The 4,819-nt window shown below is 41.2% G+C and overlaps 1 pseudogene across 1 annotated transcript; it reads right to left on the bottom strand.

The window, feature by feature from the left end:
- Positions 1 to 635: 635 nt before the first annotated feature.
- LOC104662922 lies at positions 636 to 4,426 on the bottom strand (annotated as a pseudogene). Its single transcript, XR_748062.2, has one exon. The product of XR_748062.2 is annotated as a dynactin subunit 4 pseudogene (transcript).
- Between the last annotated feature and the right edge of the window lie 393 nt (positions 4,427 to 4,819).

Here is a 4,819-nt window from a genome sequence, read left to right as displayed (position 1 = left end):
TTTATTTTCCAAAGAAATACTTCTTGCATTCTTTTATGTCTCAGCCTTCCCACCCAGTCTAGTGGAAAACAAAGATGAGTTGACATGAAATGTCAGTACAGCAGAGTAAGTACTATCCAGGGTTTGTAGAAGCACAAGAAGAAACTGGTGAAAGCTTGTCAAAGGAGATGGCTCTTGAATAACAGAAGATGTTAGTCAGGAAAAGAAAATTGAAGTGGGGATGTGGAGAAGGGCACTTGAAGCAGAGGGAACAACATGTGCAAGAAAAAGGCTCCTCTGGGCAACAGTTTTACCATATGGGGCCAGAGAATGGCAGGGAAGGAAAGATGTTGGTAGAAGCAAGGCTGAGAACGAAGCAGAGGCCCTAGTTTGAGAGCCTTGCCTGCTGTTATAAGTATCCAGTTAAGCCTTTAAGTCAGTATGGCAAACTTGCCAAATGCAGAGATCCAATTGTACACCATGGTGAGTATACTTAGTGATGACATACTTTAAAATATCATGTTGTACATGATAAATATACACAATGATATCTGTCAATTTAAACAACAAAAACACTATAAACATTTAGTATACAGATGTGTATAGTTTGACCTATAAAATTATTCCTTTAAATTTGGTGGCCAATTTTTTTTTTTAAGCTTTGTCTGCTTTATTTCACTACATTAGGTTAAGCAATAAGGCAAAACAGTAACCTGTCATTCATAAAGATCAAGGAGTACCTCTCTGTCCCAAAAGGGACCAAAAAGGATGTTTCTTCACAAATATGCACGACACCTAGCTCATTATGCTGATAAGCATTTCAAACAAAAGAAAAGGTCAGTAGGTGAATCAAATAACAAATCCAAATTAACTTAGCCTAAGTTTCCAAAAGTATAGTTTCAAGTGCTAATGGGATCTAACTTTCCTGTGATAGTGCATACTGACTAGCATTAAAACGTTTGCACCTCATCTAATATAAAAAAGGCAACAAATACAATTCCTAATTCACCAGCTGCAGGTGTTGAACCATTTCTACGGACACACAGAATACTAGCTTGCACTAAAACCTACCTTGAGGAAACATTAAACCAGTGGCTCTATTATTCTGCAAGTTAGTTTGGCTTCTGAAGAAACAAGTTTACGATTGAAGTGTTTTGTGTTTCTGTATATGGGAATGATGCCACCCATACTTCAACATTATTATTTTTGGGAACAAATGCCAGCTGCCTGCCATAAACGCATGACGTGTGTGTAGTCTATGCAAACGTGTAAACATATGAAGTATTCTCTACTCTGATGTCCATTTCCTCCACTGGCAAATATGGAGCAGTGATTTCACAGTAGTCTCTAGCAGGTAGTGAAATAAAAATTTGAGACTCTGTGGGGTCACAAAAAAATGAAACTTTTCCTATAGTCTGCAAATTTGTAATTACCCATCCCCCTGCTCCAACTCCTAAGAGGCTAAATCTTATTATTACCATCATGTTAGAAATGAGTATTTTCTTTCTCACACTGCATCACATATATTATTACTCTGTGGGACTGTTTCATAAAATTGGCTTGATCTTTGTACAATTAGTACAATTTAGTGTCTTTTAGAGTACAATTTAGTGTCTTTTAAAAGCTTCCTAAATATTTAAAACATTTTCAAGGGAAGCTTACAAGGACTATGTCCCATCTGTATTCTACACTATAATGTAACTTTAATTTTTTAAGACTTAAAACAAGACCAAGGTAAACAAAAAATCTGTATTTTCCTCAAGTCTCTTGGCCACTTACTAACAATACTTTTACAGAAAACACGGTGCAGCTGGTGGTCTACTTTGTCAAGTTTCATTTTAGAAAACATCATAGAAATTAAGGTTAGCAACCCAACTCCAGGATACCAAGTGAAAACAGCATGTCTGCTGTTAGGCCAGAATTGTGGGCTACTTGCTGAACTATTTTATGGTTTACAATCAAAATGGTCTTATATGACTCACCATATGACAAAAGTCTTAAACTTAGTAAGGGGGAAAGTTCTTAATATCCAGTTTTGGATTCAAGAGATTATACTAGTTAATTTCCCCCTCAACTCACTGGAAAGAATGCTAGTTGAGAATATGCTAAAAATCTAACCTTTAAAATGTTTTCTGCATTCCAGAAATGAACCTGTCCACTCACGTTTTCTTTGGGTTCTTTTCCAGGTCCCAAACAGAACAACTTAACTGAGTTACAGAGGCAGAACAGGGAAGGGGTAGGGAGTAAGACAAATAAAGATTGTCCCCCTGTGGCAGCATTAATCCCTGGGTATTGTGGCAATATTGAAAACGAATGGAATTTGCTACCCCCTTGACATGACATGTAATTACTCGCTTCTCAAATTCTTCTTAAAAGATCCATATTTTATTGGGAAAAAGTGTCCCATATTCACTTAGAAAAAGGGGGCAAATGATAGTGCCTTAACAACTTCATAGGTTTTTCCAATCTTCACAATACTAAAGATAATGTGACAATGCAATTTTTCGGTTATATGGAAATCTATGGCAAAATGGCAGCCATTATGGCAAGTGAAGGGATATGTTTTAGACTGTTAGATGATATTTAATGGAATGCAGAAAGCAGTTGGTACATTGTGACCAATGCTGGATCATTAACAGCAGGTCCACCTTTGGGTTATTAAGTTTCATCTGTGACACTGTGATCCTTAGTGAGATCAGATCAAGAGACAGTACAGTCAGTTTCTCAGGTGGTAAATACAATGCCACTCCAAGGAACACCCATCCCCTTTCCTAGACAGAATTATGCTGCTGTTATTCAATGTGCAGGGCTCAGTGAGGGAGACACAGACTTACTGGTGTCAATAGAGGTGAGAGCAAGAGCAATAGCAGCTACCCTGTGTTCCCAATGTCTTGCCTATGCTCCCACTTTCTTAGCAATAGAATTCCATAGTACATGGGTACATCGTTATAAACAAGGCCTAATGAAGCAGCAGCTTCTGCATTTTAACGCAGGTTTATGGTGATACTGTCCTTTGGGATCTGCCCTCCAATGGAACCTTTTAAGGAAGAAGCGGGCCCAAGCTAAGTTCCACATGCTGGGTGAGCCAGATGACTTCTGTTCCCTGGTCACTTTCTTCAATGGGGCGAATGGGGGCTGCCAGGTTTTTAAAATCGTGCTTCATCTTGAAGCACACGGTCACTTCACCCTCCTCACGTTGTGGTGTAACTTTGATGAAAATACCCACTTTGTTGGCCTTTCTGAAAGCTATAATGTCGGGATCGTCCTGAAAGTCTTGAGGTTCTGCCAACTCATCGTACTCTGCTGCTGCATCCTTGCCAGCTAAAATGAGCTCTTTGGGAGGCACCACCACCTTAGCAGTGCTGTTGATATCATCAGGGTCCCCCTCCTCACACTCCAAGAGAGTCACATGGGTGAGGTTCTCAACTGGATTCGTAAGAGTCAGGAGGACCTGGCTCTCCTTCATGTAGCGAAGGTTGGGAATTGACATGATTCTCACTTCTGGAATATAATTGACAGCAACCAGTTGGATTTTGAATTTGATTGATGTTGGGTTAAATTCTGGCTTGCTCAAATTATGTTCACATTTACGGCAGCGCAGGGACCGTTTGATCAGAAGATGTTTGTGGCGAGGATACAGCTGTGAAGCACAGACTGGCTGGAAGTCAGGCTGTAACAGACGCTGCTGAAGGGTGGTTACTTCTGTTAAATTTACTGGTCTTGTATAATAGTCTTCAGGTAGAGGTTCCACTTCATCCACAGCCTGAGCTGGCTCAATCTTTATCTCTTTCTGGTCCTCTCCTTCTTTAAGGGAAAGTCCGGCAAGGGTACTGATGGATGCACCAGCTCGTGGTCGCTGAAGCCTGGTTCCAAGACCATATTTGTCCGAAAAAGCCAGAGGCATATAGTTTCTACGTCGTGCCAGTTTCTTGCGATCTCGCTCAACCTTCTCTTTCTGAGCAAGCTGCTGGTAATATTCAATCAATTTGTTCATCCGTTGTGTGTGAGGATTTTCAGGTTCCTGCCAACCGCCACTAGCTACAGATTTGTCTGCCATGCCCACATCTCTAGACGTCCAGCGACAAAATCCGCATGCCAGGTAATAGGCTTTCTTCATGGTGGTCTTGGCTGGGTCATCTGGAAGCTGTGTGGAGATGTTTGTGGCCCGGGTAGAGAGGGTGTGCATGCAGCCAGGACAGTCAAAGCAATTGGCACATCTATTCTTTTTTAGTTTGGCTTCAGCCGACGGCATATTTTCTAAACAACTGGGACAATAATGGGAGTCCACCTCGTGGGATACACAATCCAAGGATCGCAGCTCACTACAGTAGCGGCAGAAGTAGAGCTGCGAGAGCGGGGCCCGAACCTTCTTTTCTCCCTGGACTAGATAGAGAACCCGGTCCGACTGCAGCAACGACGCCATCTTGGGGAGGGAGCGGTGGCCAATATTTTAAACACTAAAATATTTCACATAAAAATCCAAAATTCTTGCTTTTCTTGAAATACCAGAATATCACACCCAACCACGCCCACATGGCTATGATTGCTAACATCTAAGCAGGAGTTATCTCCACTAAACCGAGCTCTGGCTCTCCAGTTTGTCAAAGCCCCAAACTAGCCTTTTTCAGTGATTATGTTATGGCTGATCCTCAAGCTCTGGTATGGCCAGGAAGTGGGAAAGCTTGGGATTTGAGCCTTTCTCCATAAAGCCCATACTCTTACCCAGTACATGATTAATGATTGGCACACACAAAAAAGACACTCCATAATACTGTATTTGAAGAAGGAACACGCTCATTCCATTGTCTCCTACTGAAAAGTATTTGCCTCCGTTTCTACC

This window comes from Rhinopithecus roxellana, chromosome 7 (genome assembly GCF_007565055.1).
Source record: "Rhinopithecus roxellana isolate Shanxi Qingling chromosome 7, ASM756505v1, whole genome shotgun sequence".
NCBI classification, from domain to species: Eukaryota; Metazoa; Chordata; class Mammalia; order Primates; family Cercopithecidae; genus Rhinopithecus; species Rhinopithecus roxellana.
The sequence above is the reverse complement of the archived record's forward strand: the minus strand, read 5'-3'. Positions and strand labels throughout refer to the sequence as shown.